Source organism: Paroedura picta, chromosome 14 (assembly GCF_049243985.1).
Source record: "Paroedura picta isolate Pp20150507F chromosome 14, Ppicta_v3.0, whole genome shotgun sequence".
In the NCBI taxonomy this organism is placed as follows: Eukaryota; Metazoa; Chordata; class Lepidosauria; order Squamata; family Gekkonidae; genus Paroedura; species Paroedura picta.
In genome coordinates, this window is record NC_135382.1 from 26,407,419 (window position 1) to 26,426,639 (window position 19,221).

General features: G+C 45.0%; 1 protein-coding gene and 1 long non-coding RNA gene across 2 annotated transcripts in view; one reads left to right on the forward strand and one right to left on the reverse strand.

The window, feature by feature from the left end:
- WWOX (WW domain containing oxidoreductase) overlaps positions 1–19,221 on the reverse strand; it is a 538,960-nt gene that overhangs the window by 59,633 nt on the left and 460,106 nt on the right. The gene's annotated exons all lie outside the window — the stretch shown is intronic.
- LOC143823864 (uncharacterized) lies at positions 6,785–17,790 on the forward strand. The gene is made up of 4 exons (XR_013226620.1): positions 6,785–6,890; positions 7,309–7,425; positions 8,153–8,313; positions 17,177–17,790. It is a non-coding gene; the product is annotated as an uncharacterized LOC143823864 (long non-coding RNA).

Genomic DNA, 19,221 nt, shown 5'->3' on the forward strand with positions numbered 1-19,221 from the left:
TCCATCTCTGCTCCAGCATGTTTGGTCATAAAATAGATCAGGGGTAGGCAAACTGCGGCCCTCCAGATGTCCATGGACTACAATTCTCATGAGCCCCTGCCAGCAAATGCTGGCAGGGGCTCTTGGGAATTGTAGTCCATGGACATCTGGAGGCCCGCAGTTTGCCCACCCCTGAAATAGATGCTGACATTCAGCACTTCCACCGGCAACTCAGTTTCTCCCCTCCCCAGCTGTAGGCCTACATAGGGGCTTGACCTACAAAGTTTTGAGTTTGTTAAACCTGAAAGATTGCTTCTTTCTTTATGCCCCCTAATGGCGAATCTCTTAATGAAGGGAGTATCACAGGAGTGGGGCAGAAGAAAGCACTTCTTTCTGTTGTGCCACAGGCTCAAAGGCTGAGTCCTTTGGTCCTCATGGAAAACAAAGGTTGCTGATTAATCTAATAGCTTTAAGTGGGTAGCCGTGTTGGTCTGAAGCAGCACAACAAAACAAAATCAGAGTCCAGTGGCACCTTTAAGACCAACAAATGTTTATTCAAGGCGTGAGCTCTTGAATGCATAGTCTGAGGAAGAGTGCTTGCACTCGAAAGCTCACGCCTTGAATAAATCTTTGGGGCTCACTGCCAGCATCACACAGGAAGTGACATCATCATGCCAGTGACACTGGGGCAACACTCTAGAATCCATGGAAAACTTTATCGTAAAATCCAGTCTTCTGATGACACTTTTGCCTAAATACCAGCCTGCTGCCTGGATGTCACTGGTGTGTTGATAGCACTTTCTGTGTGATCCTTTTGCCTTGTAAGGCCCCCCCCCCCCCCAAGCTCCCAGGAGGGACCTAGCAACCCTAAGCTAGCAGGCATAACTGCATATCTCCCGTGTTGTGCATTCGGTGACAGTGTGCATGAAGATCTACTATCCTGATTGTGCATTCAGATAAAAAGGCAGAGTTGGCTCCGTCAGCTGACCCAATGCAGTGTCAATCCCTTCCTTTAGAGATTTATTACAACTGTTGAAATGTAAAAAAAAAAAAAAAAATTACATGTGGCTTTCAGCAGGATAGGGACCATTTACTTCAAACCCGTTCAGCAGCCATCGCTGTTAGCCTGACAAAGGAGCAAGGAAAGGCCTTGCCAAGACTCCCTTCTCCAAAGTACTTTGGGGGAAAGCCATGGCAGATGAAACATTTGCAAACAGGCTCATTTAACAGAAATCGTTCCTCCGCAGCCTATTCAATCCTAAAGAGGAAAAAGAAAGTGGTTTTCCCCACCCTACAAGGTGAAAGTTGGTACCCTTCCTTCTTTCAGAGTTCTCAGTGCCAGATATTTCAAGAGCTGGAGAAGGGGAATAGACAGGGCTATTTCGCACGGCTTCAAAATAGCACAATGGTTGCTAATTGGAAACGCTACTAATTTGCCATAACCCACGATGTCGTAGACAATCTGCAACAATCCTGAAACCGACCCGCAAAAAGCGCTTCGTTGTAGCGCTTTCAGGGGAATCCAGAAAAGTGGATTCACCCTCCGGATAGCGATACACTCCTGCAACCATCTGCAACAATAGCGCTAAAGACCTGTGCGTTACCATTGTTGCGGGTTCTTCAAAGTCCCTCCCCCTGGCTCTCTCCTCCAAACTTCCGGCGAAGCGATCGCCATTTTTTTTTCTCCGAGCGAGCGGGGATAAACGCACCAGCGAGCCTCTTTCTGTTTAGAGGCTTCCCTGGCTTCAGTCCTTCACCTTTAGTCACTAAGCACAAACCACATAAAAGCCCGTTTGCTGAAATAAAGTCCCTTTATTTTTTACACATTAATTCAGCCGAAAATCGGGCCCGTGAGAGGGGGGGGGATTTTTTTTTTATCACTTGAGGCAGCGTGCCAACGATCATACAATCAAACGACAGCTCACATTAGGCAGCTGGATGGGTCTCTCCGTTGCAACGAATCTACCTAGATTCGTTGCTATGGGTCTGTTTTTTTTTTTTTAAAAACCTTTCTTAAAGGGAAAGGGGCTGTTTGGGAGCATGCTAACGGCTGCCCATTGGCTGCTTGACGGCCAGGGGCGGGATGAGCTCAGCAATAGCGCTTCCTTTCTAGCGATTTCTGCCGAGACCGGAAGCCTGTGGGAAACGCTAAAAAATGCAACTGATTCCACTACAAAGGCAGGTATGCATAACGACGAATTCCACTATTTTAAATGGCGATTTTTCATTCCGCAAACAATTTGCAACAAAGATCCCTGTGCGAAAAGGCCCACAGATTTCCTCATGTGCAGCTTCTGTCTGCAGTACTGGGGGAAGGGGTACAATTGACTGCCAAATCACTGTTGACAGCAGTGTAAATCTTGAATGTACATCAAATCCCCACTCCCCATTCACCCCGGTTTGAGTCTCCTGAAGCACAAGCTCGATGCCTTTCCACAACACAACTCACATGAGACATCTGAATCTTGAGAATTTCCCCATCACTTCCCCAAGTTGTCCTATCCCTCCCTGTGGCTGAAATCGTGTACCGGCATTGTTCAGAATGGAGATTCCTGGGGGGAAGGGACCCAGTTTTATAACGTGTATTGCATTAAAGCTCTTTCCCAATCACCTTTGTGTGGTTACCCTAACATTTAACCCCCGATGGGTCATCTCTCTGCATGCAAAACGCAATTAATCTTTCCCTTAAGAGTCCCAGCAGCAGGAGCTGCAGATTGCTGCTTCTGCAGGCGGGAGAGAAAATGTGCAATAGTTCCTTTGCCCGAGCTGCAAGAGCAGTAACCTTGTTTTATCCCGCAAATGCAAAATGACGAGGCTACGCTACCATCCCGCGGTGTCACTCTGACCTTTGCACGCAAACCTCAGGTCTCTTCACCCAGCATAACAATGTCTCTTTTGTGCAAGGAGTGTAAGGCCAACCGGAGTCAGGATTTACTGCTCCGGCAATTTAATCAGACTCTGCATACTTTGTGGCTTATTCAGTTAACATTCTAAAACAACATGCGTTAAGATGCCAGAACTTGTCTTCTGTTTTCTCTAGCTCCAAGCTGATTTTCATTATCACTTATTTATCCTGTTTTATTGCAAACACGAGGGCAAAAGGGGAATGGGGGGGGGGAGGGGATACAGTGGGAAAGGGAAACCATATGACAAACGTAGGGGGGGGGGAGCTTTGTGAGAGCTCTTTTATTTTCTTTTTCCTGAATCGACATTCAGGGGAATGCATCCTGAAAACTCTCCCCCAGTTATCAGCATGAAAATGGAAATTCAGAGCAAGGGAGGGAAAGTGGCAAGGAAGCTGAGCAGCCACGGAAAAGTTCTACCGAGGGACTGGGCACCAGGGAAGATTTGGCAGGAGTAACCCATGTGCAGTCCAGACCTGGCATACACGGGTTTGACAACTCGGGGTTGGGAAATTCTGGGATAATTGGGAGTGGGGCCTGGACAGGGCAGGGCAGGGCAGGGCAGGGTAGGCGTGGGGCTCAGCAGTGTATTATGTCATACAGTCCAGCCTCCGGAGTTGTCATTTTCTCCAGGGGAACAGATCTCTGTAGTCTGGGGATTAGCTGCGATTCTGGGACATCTCCAGGCCCTATCTGGAGGCTGGCGTTTGCTGGCAGGGGCTCATGGGAATTGTAGTCCATGGACATCTGGAGGGCCGCAGTTTGACTACCCCTGGAAAGATGAACAGAAAGACTCATCCCCACTTTTTTAAACTTCCCGCTTCAAATTCTTTGACACATGCATTCGTTACTTGGTGCCATTTTCTTTTTCCTTGCACCTATGTTGCCTGTTAAATGTAGACAGTTTTCTCAGTGCTATTTTCCCACTACACAAAATGGCCTACACAAGGGAAGCTCCGCTTAGGACTGCCAACTCCAAATTCTTGGCGATTTCTGGGTAGTGTATGGGTAGGGTGGAGCTTAAGAAGGACGGGAAGTTTAGAAGGGATGCATGTCACTCTAGGACTTGCATTACCATAGAAGCCGCCTTCTGGAGCTACCAACTGATTTCTGTTGTCTGGAGGCCCTCCCTGGAGTTTGGCAGCCCTAGCTCTGTTCAAAGGTGGCTTCTGCACATCACGTCATGCACACTGGAGCAGTGAACTGGCCAAATATCTGGAGAATTTCTGTCATGTAGAGAGGTCTCATCCTTGATCGTCTTATGCGGTGTGGCCCTACCAGTTCATCCAAGTGCTTCTGCCAACAGTGCAGCAATAGCTGCTAAGATCTGGTGAGCTGGGAAGATGCCCGTATATCACTTGCAGAGTCATGTGAAACTTGCCTATGTTCCTTTGCAGAGGTGCGTGAAATAATGTCTTTGTCATTTCAGGCACTTCTGTGGCTTCACGCCTAGCCCTGAAGGTTTCACTTTGAGCTTCACACAGAGCCAGATGCTAGCTAACTAGATAATAGCTAGAATGGCTGAAGACCTTTTGTGATTGTATCTGAATGAGACCTGTGAGTTTAAAGTATACGTTTTTCATGGGGACTAGATGAAGAACTTAGCAATAGACCAAAGGTCATGTAAGAAAAAGAAAAAGGGGGTGGGGGGGTGGGGAGACCAAAAGTGCATGTCTAAATAATCTTATTTAGATTTCCTAGGACTTTAAGTCAGTGGTTCTCAACCTTCCTAATGCCATGACTCTTTAATACAGTTCCTCATGTTGTGTTGACTCCCAACCATAAAACTACGCATGGGTTCTTTCACAGAAGTTAAACCGAAACCGACCAATGGTGTGAAGATCCATTGTTCATGATTGTATATAAATTGTTTTTCCCCCTGTGTTTCTCAGTTCTGTTCTGCCTCTTGTCCCACCATGCCGACCTTGCTCTTTTCCACATGGCTACCCATTTGAATTTGCTATCTGAGTTATTCATAATCTGACTTCTGTGGTTGGCTCCACCTCCTGTGGCAACCATGTTGTGGCTGCACCCACCACCACCCTGTGCCAGAATTTCAAAGATGCCTGCAGGATCAAAAAGGCTGGCGAGCCCTGGACTAGACACTGGGAGGGCCGGGTTCAAACCCCCTCCTCTGCCATGGAACCTCACTGGGTGACCTTGGTTCAGTCACAAACTCCCACAGTCTAACCAGCATCAATTCCCTGGCAGGAATGTTTCACAGCTGTATGGAGACGGATGGAGCGAGCAACATATGGGGAGGTGGGAACCTTTGATCACTAATAAAAGGCAGCTTGGTTCTCCCTGTGTAAAGTACACTGAATTCTAGGGGATTGTTTGGCTGTTTTGACAAAGGATTATCATTGGCTGTATTTGGCTGTGACGCAGTCTACTGATGTAACAGTATTGATTTTTGCTATATACTCCCTGTCATGTAAGAAGATCATAGTCTGACGAAGAGTGTTTGCACTCGAAAGCTCACGCCCTGAATAAATCTTTGTTGGTCTTAAAGGTGCTACTGCACTCTGATTTTATTAGTCTAACCAGTCTCAGAGGTAAGACACAATTTGAGTCCAAGGGCACCTTTAAGGCCAACAAAGATTTATTCAAGGTGTGAATCCTGGGGGAGTGTGCCTGCACATAAAAGCTCACACCTTGGACAAATCTTTGTTGATCTTAAAGGTGCCTTTGGACTCACATTTTGTTGTCCTGCTCCAGACTAACATGGCTGCCTACTTGAATCAGACTCAGAGGGTGTTGTAAGGGTTCTCCATCCAACTTTTATACATATTCTTCTGCTGCAATTGGCTATCTGGACTGGCTTGCCCACCAAGAATACCCTTCAGCCTACTGTTTGACTGCTACTGCCCTCCTCCCCAGTGGCCTCTCCATGAATGAATGTAAGCATGGAGAGAGAGAGAGAGAGAGAGAGAAAGAGAGAGAGAGAGATGTTGCAAGCATGCGCAATCACATGTGCAAATCAAAGCTCACTGAACTGCTACTGGATACATATATATATATATATTTTGCAGTGCTTCCATTCACTTCAAAAGGGAAATTTCCCACTGGCCTTGCAACTTTTAAAGTTTTTTAACAGTGCCATCTTCTGTCTTCCAAACAGCCTTGCCTTCACGAAGATTCAGCCACACACCAATATCATTGAGTTTATGACCCCAGATGTTTAGTCTAAGGGCATTCCTAACCGGACTGGGCTGGCTCGAAAGAGCCTTCGCTTTCAGGCTCTGGAATGGGAAGGTCACAACGACACGGGGATGCCTGAATACTTGACTGCTGAAAGTGTCTTCAGTTGTGCCTAGCTCAAATTGCGGCCCTCCAGATGTCCATGGACTACAATTCCCATGAGCCCCTGCCAGCGAATGCTGGCAGGGGCTCATGGGAATTGTAGTCCATGGACATCTGGAGGGCTGCAGTTTGACCACCCCTGGGGCCCTAGCTTCATCTCCAGCTGAAAACTCCGTCATGCCTGGATCGAGAACTTACTGACATGTATCTAATTCTGGAAACAGCTCCGAGAGCCGATGCTTGGGTTTAAAAATGGCTTCAATACACTTCATGACCATTGTCATAATTTTCTGTCACTGCACCCACCAAGCATTCACGGGAAAATCTAAAAGACAGGAATGACCAAAAGCAGAAAAACGCTGGAGAAAATGCTGCCGTCCAGCATACATGCAACCCCCCCGGATCCCATCAAGGCACACTGATGCACTATGATTTGCATGCTCAGCCGCACACCAGTCCCCCTTTTAAAAACCGAACTCTAAATGTTGTCCCACATTCCCTCCCACTGGGGAGTTCCTTTGCAGTGCCCCTCTGCCTGTGCCTCAGAGTATGTTTGCCTTCCGTATCGATTCCTTTCCCTTCAAAGCAAAGCTTTTGACTTTGCTCTTGCCAAGAGGAAACCTTGTCAGGCTGATGACGAGGGAGCATGCTAACTGCTTCCCCCATTTGATGCACTGGCTATAAGGTTGTGCCGATTCTAATGCCGTAAGTGCAGGATCATGTACACATGCTGAAAAACACCGCAAAAGCGGGAGTTGATTCCCGGAGGGGAGGGGAGGGGAGGGGAGCGGAGGGGAGCGGAGGGGAGGGTTATGCTTGGCTGAACAGCTGGATCGTGCATGCGTGCGTTCCTTTAAAAAAGCGCTCTGCTGCAGCGAAGCGGCTACCTTTCGGCGCGATCAGGCCCTAGCACGGGATGCCTGGGAAATGTTTTAATGTTTTATTACGACATTTGAAATCAACAAAGCAATTAGTGAGGTTTTTAAAGCTGCATGCTGGTCAATCACTTCTCCAGTCAATAGCACTCTGTAAACGCCAATAGACTTCCTGGCTTTATAGCCCACGTCGGCAGACTTATATTTACAGATGCATTGCGAGACTTGTAATATATATTTCTTTACAGGAATGCCTGCAAGCCGCCCCCTCGAAGATCAATATTGTCACACTGATTTTCAGAACTAGAAAGCAGATGCAAATAATATAATCCGGGACCGAAAACGTGGAATGCATGCCCCGCAAGGTAAAGGCATCAACTGGAGAATGATAATCATGGAATTACACCTGGGCAGCACCTGCCTCCCCCTGCTTGGCTCCCAGGATAGTAATGGTGCAACTTTAAGTAGAGGCATAACCTTCTGATTCCACTGAAGCCAATGATCTTTCAATGTAATTCTGGTTAGGATTGCATTAAAAAGATCTCTAGCTCTGAGAAAGGATAGTTCCATGCAAGTCCACAATGCAAGATCCAAGATGGTGCAGTGGTTAAAGTTCTGGACTAGGATTTGGGATACCCAGTTTCAAGTCCCTTCTTTGCCATGGAAACTTGCTGGGTGATGGAGGGTCAATGTCTAGGATTGTCAGCTCTGGGTTGGGAAATACCTGGAGGATTTAGGGCCAGAGAAGGGAGAAGTTTGGGGAGGAGAGGGACTTCAGTGGGTATGATGCCACAGAATCCACCTTACAAAGCAGTAGTTTTCTCCAGGAGAACTAACCTCTGTTGCCTGGAGAAAAGTTGTAATGACAAGAGATCAACAGACAACAACTGGAGTTTGACAACTGTACCCAAAGCAAACTCTCAGCAAAGGGTTGTTGGAGGATAAAAAGAAGGGGAAAGGGGGGGGGATACATTCACTAAATAAATAACTGGCTTTAGAGAGTCAGCATATTATATTGTGCTGTGCTATGGTGAATTCTACTACACTGTAATGACTTGAACATTTTATTTTTATTATGTTTTATTATGCAAGTCATCTTCAGCAGGTCTCCCAGGTTCAAATCTCCAATCAAGTGGATCCACTGGATCATCTTGGGTTGGTCACTCACTCTTGGCCCAACCTGCGGCACTTGGATGTTGTGAGGATGGAATGGAGAAAAGGAGAAACAAAATATGGGTACGGATAGAATGATGGTAAGTTTGATTCCAGTAAAGGTAAAGGTATCCCCTGTGCAAGGACTGGGTCATGTCTGACCCTTGGGGTGACACCCTCCAGCGTTTTCATGGCAGACTCAATACGGGGTGGTTTGCCAGTGCCTTCCCCAATCATTACCGTTTGCCCCCCAGCAAGCTGGGTACTCATTTTACCAACCTCAGAAAGATGGAAGGCTGAGTCAAATTGAGCTGGCTGCTGGGATTGAACTCCCAGCCTCATGGGCAGAGTTTTCAGACGGCTGCCTTACCACTCTGCGCCACTAGAGGCTCTTTTGATTCCAGTATACCAACATAATTACATTGTCACCTATGGCTCCTCTGTGCTTTTGAAAGGTCCATTTGGGATGGGGCTGCAGGTCAATTGCACAGCACCTGCTTGACATGCTTGAAGTTCCCAGGTTCAATTCCTGGCATTTCCAAATTAAAAAATAAAAATGTGATTAGGAAATTCCTTGTGTGAAATGGCACAATGACCGTTTACACACTGGGAACTTCACTCCCCCAGGTCCCATGCAGGAGCACAAATCGGGGGCGGATGAGGTGCACCAGGCCAAATGATCCCCCGTGCGGGTGCAGGAAGGGGTGGGGCAACTTGCCACGACTAAAAAACATGACTGCAGCCTGGCATGAAACCTCCAGTGCATAAACGGTCAATGTGAGACCCTGGAGAGTTTCTTCCAGTCATATGTCAATCTGACCTTGATACTGGTCTGAGTTTGTATAATGGCCCTAAGTCACTACTGAAGTAGAATCTTACTGTTCTCCTGAAGACAACACGGCTACTCTCTGAAATTATAAATAGCAGCTTCCTGGTTTCGTATCAATGCATTGGCAGCCATGAAAGCCAGTTTGAAAGAAAAGTTTTGGCAATTGGCAAGATAACTCTTATTTTCTGATTCACAGTATAAGATGCTAGGAATGGCCAGGGAGCAGGAGATAAGAAGTTAACATCAAACGACAGTAAACTACTTTGATAATGACAAAAATAGGATTACAAAAACAAAAAAGAAACAGAGTAAATAAAGATCTCCATGTTATGACTGCAAAAAACCTCATAACTCTGCATATTCCAATTAATTATGCTGTAAAAGATCCACATATGGTTTGGGATACAATTATAGAACATTTTGGAAAGACAGCATGTTTTGCAGGACAGGCATCTCACTAAATAGATGCATGAACTTAAGGGGAAAATACTTCAGATTCTTGGATGCCAAGGAGAATTTGTGAGGAGTCAGGGAGGAAACAGCTGTTCTGAGCTGCTGATGAAATTTGCCCATCCTTTTGAGAGGTCTTTAAGAGACCTTGCTGTGTGTGATGACTCAGGAGAAAAATACTGCCTTCCTGCCCAGTATGTGGGCCATATTGGGACTTCCCTCAAGAGGAACGGGGCAAGAATAATGGCCAAATGTCAACGCAATGGAACAATGGACCAATTAATCTTGCAATCTGAGATTTACATTATTCTTGATGTGGGGACAAATGCAATAGTTTTGCAGTTTGTCGTGCTCGTTTTTTACACGAGAGAGCGTCGCTCTGGACGGGATGTTGTTGCCGATGAAAATGTTCCCGCTGTTGTTTTCTTTCTCTCTTGATTTAGGGAGATTCATGTCCGGTACTCACTGTTGTTAATCATGTTGTCACTTATGCAGCAATCGGACATGTGCTTTCTTTGAGCACCATAGTTCTTTATCTGGCACCTCACTGGTCCCACAAACAATACTTCTGGTGTGGATTGAATTGGTTTTGCTTATCTTTTTCTATCCTGATCATTTTGGCAACAGGGGTGTGGTTAGGCGCCATAGCCAGGTAGCATCCCATAACGTAGCGGTCCCCAACCTTTTTCCGGTTGAGGACCGCCTCCGGGGTTGAGGGAAAGCTGTTGGCCCGGCCGCGCACCTGCGCATTTTCGTCAGCAGGTGGCGCTAACGTGCATGCGCAGAATAGCCACACATACGCGTTTTCGCCAGCAGAGGGCGCTAACCCGCATGTGCGGCAGCTCCGTGCGGGCCCGTTAGCATCCGCTGGCATGCCGGAGGCCGCGTCTGCCTCTTCCCCCCACTCTCACAGCAAGAAGTTAGCCGGGCCGCGAGTGAAGCGGCCGCTTCACTTGGGGCCCAGCAAGCTTCTCGCAGCGGGGGGGGGGGGAGAGGCAGGTACAGTTGCAGGTGCCCCGGCACCGAGGCCTTCGTGGCCCGGTACCGGGCCGTGGACCGGGGGTTGGCGACCCCTGCCATAACGGACATGAAAGAACAGTAATTTATGTTCTTAGGGGAGATTTGCCAGGTCTCTCAATGTAGTCATTAGAGACCCTTCTGGGTTATGTGATTTATATACATATATGGATAAAGATTATCTTGTTAAAGCACATGAAGACTCTTTTGAGATTCTTGAGTTTTCAGAGAAAGTGCACCATCTGGAAAATGGCACACCTGAAATTAATGTGTGTCATTTTGGGGAAAAAGTGCTGGGATTGACACCACTCTATAATAATTACTTTATTCATTTAATTAATTTATACTGTGGAATCCTTCCCAATGGGGCCCCGAACCAGTATACATTAGTCTGTCATCCAGTTTATTCTCACAGCTACCCTGTAAGGTAGGTTATGCTAAGAGTCTATGACCAGCCCAAGGTCACCCAGCAAGCTTCCATGGCAGAATAGAAGTTTCAGACTGAGTCTTCAGGATCCTAATCCAACATTCCTAACTAGTACACCAGTCTAACTCTCGATTATTTGACTGGTGGGCAGGCTAATTGCAACAACGCATCTGTTAATACGGGTATAAATATGAAAAAAATGAAATGTCATGCATGCAAGCAAAGCATGGAAATTAATTTTAAAAAACTTCTGGATACTTGGTGGAATTCAAAATTGGAGTGTGGGAAGATGTGCACATCAACGGATTGGCCATACAGTCCCTCCAAAAGGTATTAGAATCCTAGAGTTGGAAGGGGCCATACAGGCCATCTAGCCCAATGCAGGATCAGTATAAAGCATCCAGGAAAAGTATCTGTCCAGACGCTGCTTGAAGACTGCTAGTGAGGGGGAGTACCGTACCTGCTGCTGAGGTCCTACCCTTTCCCCGGCTCCATCCACAAAATTTCCCAGAATTTCCCAACCCAGAGCTGTCAGATGGGCTATGCTGAGAGATGGAGATCAGCCCCGAATCACCATAATGACTTCCTAGCTTAGAGAGAAATTGAACCCAAGCCTCCCCCGTTAAAATACAACTCTTTGTTCACTAAAACCGCACCGGCTCTTAGCAACCATACATATTTGAGACAGATTATAGATATTTACAAGTAGTGGGTTTTCTTGAAGTAGAAAGGAAGAAAAAAAGTATATAGAAATCTAATTCATTTTTCCCCTGCAGAGAGGAAATCTCCACCTCTCCTTAAAAAAAAAAAGCAATAATAAAAAAAAAAAACCCAAACAGACATGGGAAAAGGTTTTAAGGTGAAAGCTCTCTAGGCAAAATAACACTGAGCTATTTTCTTACATAGCTTCCCTTTTGAATATTTTATTTTTGAGTTCATTTTGAATGCACGCATAATTCTTCAACTGCTGAGCTATTTCCCTGCATAACTGGAACAGGGCAGCCCCATTCCAGAAACGTAACCCAAGCACCCATATACAGCTCTCTGAAAAAAAAAAGGCTGTTCAGAGCAGCTGGGAAATTTCCTACCAAAAAAAAAAAGGAAGGAAATAACGCAGGGGTGGGAAGCGGGGAATATTCACGGCAACATCCATTTACAAACTCCCTGAAGGATTCTTGCAGAATAAGAGGGATAGCCCTCCCTACAAGAATAACAAATAAAAATAATTAATTTGTATTTGCCTTGCCCGTACCCCCCCCCCCTTAATTGTTTTGCTAGAAGAGGTAAAGAGGTTAATGCCTCTTTGGAAAGGGTCTCCTTCCCTTCCACCTTCTCTATCCTCCCCCTTCGTCCAAATCCCCTCATTTTCGCTCGGCTTAAATTCCTAAACGCTGCCTGATGAAATGTAGTGTACAGCTTTTAATTGTGCCCAGAGGCAGTACAACTTCGCAGAGGATCTGGAGCAACTGGCGGAGAGGGTTGGAGGAACAGCTGCGTTCCGGGAACGTGTGCAGCACCGTGGAACCTCCCTGTCAGCACCTGCACCCGCTTAACACACAGTTCCATGCCTCGCTCACATCTGGGATTAATCAGTGTTCTTAAAAGAATTAATACTCTTTAAGTTATTTTTTATTTTTATGGTACCTGCAGGAACATGAGGCGATATTAAAAAATCCACAGCGTGTAAGAAGTATGTTGTTCGGGCCAGAGTTACTGAGGGGAATAGAAGTCCCTGTTTCCATTGCCAAGAATGAATTGTTTTAATATCCCCAACATTCAATATTATTTATTATTAAAGTCTAAAAGAGTTTTAGTGAGTAACTGATTCTCGCTAGCCTTGAACCTGTTTTTCTCCCCAACTGTACCCTGTGCTTCACAGTTTCAGTGGTTTGTTGAAAACTGACCCTGCTTTTTACTCACACACATATATAGAAAGTTTGCCTGGGCTCCAGGGACTCAAAGCATGATGGAAGGTTCTAGAAGGTCATCGGAACATATCATGTTAAATAAATGTCATATTGTTTCAAGAGAAATATTTACTTACATCCCCCCACATGGCAGAGAACTCTATTCATGGAGGAGTTACGCCACATTAACCATTCAGGCTAGATTTTCATGCTAATTGTACAGGAGGGGAAATCGGATTGCATTTGCATGCTCATTTTTCATAGCGTACGCCAAGTGGAATTTGGTGGTGGGTTGTATTTATGGTGTAAGAGCACGCCGGGTGGATGGCAGACATATCAAAATCTAGAGGGAGAACTCTCTCTTGTCAGGGGGTCCCTGTAGTGAGCTGAAAGAGCTGGCAGCTAAAGAAGTTGGACGCTGGTATTTTAACTGCAGAAGGCGGAAAGTTCTCTGCTGAACAAGCAAAGGAAGAAGGAAAAGAGGAAGCCATCCGAGATCATGTATGTCTCCAGTAGAGTTTAATTGGTGGCATCAGGGGAATCTTTCTTCTGTTTTTTTCCCCAGTAGCAGAAAATATTGTCAGATCCCACAGCGGGCTCTATAGAAGATTTAGTATTAAGCTCAGCTACTCGGGCAGTCATGAAGGGTTACCTGTCCTTACTGAATTGATATGTTCCAGGTAGGCCCTTTGATGTGCAAGGAGGGAAAGCAGCTGCAATCCTCCATCTTTATTTCTGGTTCACTATAAGCAACACAGATCAGGCCGACATATGGCTACCCATAATGCCTTGTGTGACAGAAATAGGTCAACTGGTAGATTCTATGTGAAGTCAACATACTCATGGAGGGATCTCCTGGTTGTCACAATCATTTGCACAGAAGGGCTGGGAAGGACATTTGTCCCCACCCAATGACAACTGGAACAAAGGAATGGGACTGTATCGGGACCTATGGTAGATCTAGTTAACTGCTCTGTATTGATTCAAATGGGTAGCCGTGTTGGTAAGGTGTATTGCTTCACCTTAATGTCACTTCCTGGTTAAAAAAGTCAGTCTTCTAGCAGCTTTCTTCTGTCTTTTATTACTGGCACATCAAAATCCCATTTGCAGAAGGTATTCCACAACTAGTCTTCAAACAAGAATGCAGATGAAGTCTACTTCCAAGGACTCACCTGAAGACTTTTGCTAGCTCCTCAGGTACCCCTAATGGCCCATTAGAGTGTCTTTATCAGGCCCATCAATGAAACTCCATTTCTTTGACATTGCCTTCATATCAAAGCTTTGATTTAGAGCTTCTATGCCCTGCCCCTAGCCCTCAAGGTACAGATTTCCTCTAAAAAGAGAGCAGAGACAACCATCCTATGTTCTTGTGCTTGGCTCTACCTTATGTGAGACCTAGCTTGCTGGCTGGGCTGCTTCTTCTGGAACCCTTCCCCTCGGTGCATCAGATGGTAAATTTTTAATTGACCTGAATTTTCCCTCTTTTGCACTCAGTCACCTTTTTATTTTCTCTGTATATCTGATCTAGATTAAATTATATGTATGTTGTTAAGGACCATTTTGATTTATTTTCAATAAAATTCCTTTTATTAATTTTTAGAATTGCCTTCATCTAAGATTTCTTTGTAAACACAGGTGGAGTATCTTGTTTGACACCTGCCTCTTGCATTGTTGTTTAGTCTCCTAGAATTGCTAATTCTCCCATCAGAAATTCAGAGTCAGATCTATTTCTGGTAACAGATGAAGAAAACCAGCTTGCAAAAGGAAATTGAGCTATTTCATCCTACCTGTCAAATAAAAAGGCCTAAAACATCCTGCTTCCTCTTGTCTAACAACTGCTTGAACCCTCATTCTCCAGTGCTACTCAGCTGAGCAGCAGGTTTAAACTAGGGTAGGATGATTAATCCCAAAACTCTGTGTTTTTAATCCTACAGCATCAATCCAGCACAATGATGCCATTTCCATTTTATCCTTGGAAGTGTTGTTGCATGTTGGCATAGCACTGAATTGCTTGTCTTCACCCCTGAATTCTCCTACCAGGGAGCCAGTGTCAGCTGGCAACCCTGCCAACTACAGAGAGTGGTACACAGTCCCTTGTATACTTGGGGAAAAGGCTCTGAAGGCTGAACATAGACACTCCAGGAGGTCTTGCTTAGTTAGATTCTAATTTCAGCCCAGCAAGTTCCCAGTAGAAGACCCAGAATCTCTGGCAGTAGCATGAAGGTCAAGATTTAAGTGACCAGACAAAGATGGAGATAAAATGTGTAGCAGATCAGCCAAAGAATATAGATAACCAGTAATGACAATGTCACAGATGGCATGCAAGTCTGGTAATGAAAAAGAAACAGCAGACCTGTGGGGAGGGGGGGGGCGGAAGAAGCTTATGCAGGGGGTGAGCAATTTTCTGGGCAAAACTTCAGCAACGATCGTGGAGAATTTATTATAGGGATAGCCAATCAGGGTTTCGTGCAAGCTAATCAGGGAAAAAGATGAATTGTTTCACATATTCCAGGTAAGCAAAGGGAAATGAATCATAAGTGGATTTGACCGTCTCCTCAGATTTCTTGATGATGCCTGAAGAAAGGAGGGGAGAACATCAATTTCCCTCACTTGTCAGGGACCAAGCATCTCCCTGTGGGGAATATGCATTGCTCCCCATTTAGAAAGGGATGGGACCACAGTGATGGATCTAAAAAGTTCAAGTTTAGGATAAGCCCTCAGGTGCCCTTCGTATTACCTTCTGCATATGGTGGATCTCAGCCTGCATTCTTCTAAAACAGAATGCTAATCCTCTAGTTTCATGGATATCCAAAAGAGCACCAGACCAGAACATCCCAACTTTCTACTCTTTAAAGAAAAGATTCTGCTCCAACTGGCTGCAGAGCAATACTCAAAGATGGAATGGGAAAAAGTGCTAAGTTATCAGAAACAAGAAAGAGAATAGAACATTTATGAGAGACATTATACTCAGGTGTTGCCCCTGAATACGAAATCTAGAGAATATAAAAAGACCTTTTACTCGATCACCTCCTTTTGTTATAAAAGTCTTCTAGCATTTCAGCTTCATGCAATTTAATACAAAATTGGACTGAAATAATATTTCAACATTCACACCAAGATCCCTAAAACCTAATTAATAATACCAGCTCTTGTTATGTCGTTATAATCTTTTAAACAAGTAAGAAATGTAGGTTTTATTTTCCTTTTTGAATCTCTGCTCTTTACCCTGGCACCCAAGGAACATTTACTATTGTTGGGAAAATGCGGTAGCCCACCCTGATAAATACAGCTTTTACTTAAAATAAGGACGAAACTAGAAAAGAAGTCATCAATCTTTCATAATCAAAGAGCCCAAATATGATAAAATTCAGAGCAAGAGATCACGCCGCTAGAAGAAAGCCTATATGCCTAACTGAAACGGTACAATGTAATGTTACTGATACTGGACATGATGCTTAATAAACCATACAGTTCCTGCAGCCCAAACAGTGGTTTTTGGAAGTGCTTTGTTAAGAAGAGGTACGCATGAGGTATCACATTAAGTAACAACTGTACACAGAACTGTCCTGTGTAATTGTTTTAGCACGCTGGCAAAAATCTGTGCAAGGTTCACACTTGGATCCCTAGCAACTGTTCACCCCTATCATTTCCCTTTCTGTAAAACATCTTTGAGAACTCCTTAAGTTCAAAATAAACCTTTGTATGCCATTTCCTGAAATAACATCCTGCTTATTCTACCATCCCACTTTCTCCTAAAGCCTACCTTAACAGAAAGATTTCATTTTCTTTCTTTAAGAGACACACTTGGCTCCAGAGCCATAGGCTCAAGACCCCTGAGCTAGGTGGCAGAAGACATACAAGAATGCTCAAATTTTGATCTTTTTCTAGCAGATTTGTTGAGCATTTACCAGGAACAATTGGTGAGTCAGAAGTGCCTGATATCTCTCCCTTATGTCCCCTTTTGGTCCAAGGTTGTTTTCTCCGTTTATTTTTTACCTGCCAGCTATAAGACTGGAAAGAACCACAGCTTGGAGAGGAGAAAGGGTCAGGGAAAGGGGTTATGGGTGGGACAAAAATGCTGAGTAGGTCTCCACTTGCTGATTGTTCCTTGCAACTGCATGGCTGTCTACAGCAGATATTTGCCATGGTCAGGTACCCTGTATTTGTTGTCTCACAAAAAAATTGTGTTGCACTGGATTTTCTTGTAGTTAAAATCAAACAAACAAACAAACAAACAAACAAACAACTAGGCATGATGCTCAAGGCTTCTAGAATATGTTACTAAGAATGAGTCATCATATTTTTAAACAACCAATTCATTTTTTTCCCTTCAGCACCTCAACAATTATTTCAAGATATATCTGCAAGGAAACATGAATTCCAGTGCAACCGAAATCAGCCCCTCTTTAATCTTCTTTGACTTTGCTGGAATACTTTCTAACATGATGTTCCATTCCACCCCTCTCTCTTGTTCTCCTTCCCTTGCCCATCAATGGTACTCACAATATGGCCCCTTATGCATCCTGTAATTTGTTATTTGATTGACTTTGTTACCTCATGCCAAATTTGCTTCAGGGCAAGATAGAATTGATGCTTGCATTAAAATTCTTGACTGGTCCTGATTGCAGCCCTATCACCTTGAACCAAAAAGTTCTCCAAACCCTCTTCTGCATTTAGCTCTGTCCTTTGACTTCTGCAAATCTTATATAGAACCAACTTATTTTTTTCATCTCAGGATAAAGGTGGCACCCTCGAATACCTGCCTCACTGTTTAACCTTTTCTAATATTTATATATCTAAGCCTCATGTTATAATGCTATTAAACTGCATTGTATTATACTGTGTGATCTCCCTTTAGTCAGACAGGTGGGCTACGAATGAAATAAATACAGAAACTTATGGAAAGGTGGGATATTTGCCTCTCCTTTATGCCCAGATCCGTCTTAGAGCTCCCCCTCTTGTCCTGAACAGAAGCAGACAGGTATCCTTCTACCACGTCTGACTCCACTAAAACCTGCTTTTCCAAGCACTTTTTATTATATTTGCTTTTTAAAGTTGCTGCAAGCTGCTTTAAGAGCCAAGTTGTAATTGGAAAAAAACGAGGTTAAAATGCAGTAAATAGAAATAAATGCAATCCTTCCACCAATCAATAAATAGTCCTGCATTGCTCTGAACTCTGTGCAGGCACCACTTGCTTTAAAAAATTCTCCCTCTCAGGCAGAAAATGAAGACATCTTACCAGCAAAGGTCTGCCCCCCAATTCCCAACAGCAATAAGGGGTCGGGCTCAGTAGTAGAACATCTGCTTGGCATGCAGAAGGTCCCAGGCTCAATTCCTGGCATCACCTGAGATCTTAGAGCAGCAGTCCCCAACCTTCTTGTGGTCGAGGACTGCCTCCAGGGGTGGGGGAGAGCCGGCGGCCCAGGTGCCGTGCACGCACGGCAGCTGTGCGTAAACGTGCATGCGCAGTTGCCACACATGCGCGTTTTCACCACCAGGTGGTGCTAATGCGCAGAGTTGCTGCACATGTGCATTTTTGCCAGCAGGGGACACAAACCCGCATGCACAGCAGCTCTGCACATGCATGTTTGTGTTGCTGGCGTGCCGTTGGCCGCGCCTGCCTCTTCCCCTCCCTTGCAGCGAACAGCTAGCCGGGTCACGAGCGAAACGGCTGCTTTGCTCGTGGCCTGGCAAGCTTCTCGCTGCAGGGGGTAGGTAGGCGCGGCCGCCGGTGGCACGGTATTGTGGCCTTCGTGGCCCAGTATCAGGCCGCAGACCGGGGGTTAAGGACCTCCACCTTAGAGAACCGCTGTCAGTCCAAATAGACAATATGGACTTTGATAGACCATGGGTCTGATTCAGTATAAGGCAGTTTCATTTGATCATGGGTGGTTGGGTGGGTGGGGGATGAACATTCACCCAAAGACTTATGAGATGGAGCTTTATGCCTAAGCACCCAGAAAGCTTAAACAGTTCTCTTAAAGTTCTGTTTCATTTACAGCAAAGCACAAACTATCATCGGAATCTTAAGTTTTCTTTGTCGGAAACTTAAAAAGGCCCTCCTCCCATGTGCAAAATCAAAGGAGATGAGCAAACTGCTTTAAATCTTCGAACCCTCCTAATACTGTGAGCTCAGCTTCATCTAGCAATGCTCAGCTGGGGGATTTTTCTATCAAAAGAACAGTTGAGCAGATTATTTCCAAATATAATATCTGCTAGCCTGCGATCTCTTCTCAAGGAAATAAAACTGCAGGGATATTAGTAACTCTTAAACTTCCTGCATCCACCAGGATGAAGAAGAACAGTTTTAATAATTTTTAAAAAAAGGTGCCAAGTTTCAGCGGTAAAACTAATCAAACTCAATCTGCATCTCCGGCAG